At 49.6% G+C, this 2,270-nt stretch overlaps 1 pseudogene; it reads right to left on the bottom strand.

Moving 5' to 3' along the window:
• Positions 1 to 250: 250 nt before the first annotated feature.
• Positions 251 to 1,381, bottom strand: LOC146585117 (endosome-associated-trafficking regulator 1 pseudogene; annotated as a pseudogene).
• Between the last annotated feature and the right edge of the window lie 889 nt (positions 1,382 to 2,270).

Raw genomic sequence — 2,270 nt, 5'->3', positions numbered from 1 at the left:
ATATGTTCAGGCAGGAGGAGAGGGAGGAATTTTTAGTGCTGCAATGCCAGAACAGAGCATCAGCAGCTAAAACTACATCAGTACCTTAAATTCATGTTTAATGAAAAAAAATGTATTTTTATGAAGGACAAAGACTGCCTATTCACACACACATTCCAGCATATGAAAGCAAGTGTTTTTAGTACAGGCTGTTGTGGGAGACTTGTGGTCTCAGTCCATACACATTCATAGGACTAGCAGAGAATTTAGTTCATAGACCATCTTCTGCTTCAACTTCGGAAATCTTGCCTGTAGATTTGAGGAGTTCAGCAACAAAATGCAGCAACTCTGTTCCAGAGACCAGCTGTCTGATGGACCAGTTTGCACCAGTCACTATCCTGTGGAGATTCTGCAAGGCAATATCTATGTTTTGCTTCATTGCCCCCAGGTCAGTAGTTTGGCCAGCTCTCAGGTTTTCATTCTCCACCTTGAAACTCTCCAGCTCTCCCTGGAGAAGATACAGCTCCCGCTTCAACTTTTCTACATTGTTTTCTGCCTCCAGAGCCCTCTGGGTCATCAGCTGGAGACTCCGTTCAGTCTGCTGGACAAGGGACTCTAATCCTTGGGCTTCTCTCTCCTCTTTGACCATACTGGCTTTCAAACGCCTCTCTAGGCTCCTCACTGTGCGTGCTTGGCTTTCTGAGAAGCTCTGCATGCTTCTGATCTTCCACCTGAGCATGCAGTTCTCCTCCCTGAGCTCTTCGTATGTCAGCTGCAGGGAAGAAAACTCCCTGTCCCCGATGGATTCTTCATGGAGCGCGTGGGGCTCTGCTCCCCTGTTGTGCTCTGGGTACGCAAGATAAGGGTCGCTGGCATGGACCCATGGGGCGAATGCTTCCACCTCCAAATGCTTGCCTGAGTTATGTTGGAAAGAGTCATAGGAGCTGGATGGTGCCATATTGGTGACTCTGGACCCATGTGATCTTTCATGTACAGGAAGGTGATAGCTTCTGGTCCAGCTATTGTCCTCATCTTCAGACAAGCTGCCAGACATTCCTGTGTCTTTGTAAATTGGTTCCTGAAACTCCTGACCATCCTCTTCAAGTTCCAGTGCATGCCTGGCCAACCTCTTGGCATACATTCTATTTTTCAGTCCTTCTTCTTTCACTGTGCAAGAGTGCCTGGGTTTTAAAAAACCTCGTAACAAAAATGGAATGGGTTCACCTGGATCTTCCATCTGACTGTCGCCTGAGTTGTCATGGCCTTTGCACTGGGATGTAGGAGGTGCGGAGTGACAGGGGTAGCTGGGTTCTTCGTTGTCATCATCATCGTCGTTATCCAGGCCTTGAGATTCTGGGCAGGCCCTCTCCAGTGTCCCAGAGATGACAAGCGGTCGTGGCATTTTCAGGATGCTGTGGGCTGTGGCAAACAACAGGATCCAGATTACCCTCAGCCCAGGTCACACAGGCAGATGACACTGGCAACTGTTCTGCCAACCTCTGCAGCAGCTCCTTTAGCCTCAGCAACACTCATGGGGGGACAGGAAGAAACAGAAATCCCTCCATTTAGATCACCAGTGTGTTCAGGTGTGTGTGGGAGAGAGGGGAGGTTGCAGGGAGGGGAAGACCAGACATCTCCACGGTCCTCCAAGATCTATGATGTCATCGTGTGACTTCATGGCATGTTGTGATGTCATGACCAGAGGAGAGAGAAACCAATCAATTCAAACGGTACGAGCCAAATTCCTGTGGCTGCAGAGCCAGCACCTGYTCACTCACACTGTCAGTGAGTAGAGAGGAATCTGCAAAGCAGCCCGAAACCTAGCACACCCATGGAATAAATGCACTGGGCCAGATCCCGGGCAGGCAAAATGAGGCAGGAGGGGGACCGTGTTCGGTAGGCTGCTGGCAGACTGCAGGTTGGCTGGGGGAGGMTAAGGGAAGAGCAAGCTCTTTGGCAGAAAGAGAAGTCTGCTGCCCTTTTCGTGCCAAGGCTAGCATYGGTCAAACATGAGAGAAGGGGACAAGGCCAGTGAAGCAGGAATGTGCTTAATAAAGCACAGTCAGAGGAGTGGAGACTGATGCTGTGAGAGGATCAAGGACAGTGAGAGAGCATGAATCTGATTTTAAGGCAGACAAATGTCTTTTTATTTTTTTGCAGAAATCTGGCAAAGCAAACCTTTAACCCTGTAAAATCCACCCCCAGAGGCAGCGGTGGCAAGCTGTCACTGTGCAAGCACCCTGCAGCCCTTTTCTCCTGGACCATCCTGTGGTGGACATGTTCTCACAGTC

The sequence above is a fragment of the Rhea americana genome, unplaced genomic scaffold, assembly GCF_003343005.1.
Source record: "Rhea americana isolate MKP2758 unplaced genomic scaffold, rheAme1 scaffold_85, whole genome shotgun sequence".
Lineage (NCBI taxonomy): Eukaryota > Metazoa > Chordata > Aves > Rheiformes > Rheidae > Rhea > Rhea americana.
The sequence above is the reverse complement of the archived record's forward strand: the minus strand, read 5'-3'. Positions and strand labels throughout refer to the sequence as shown.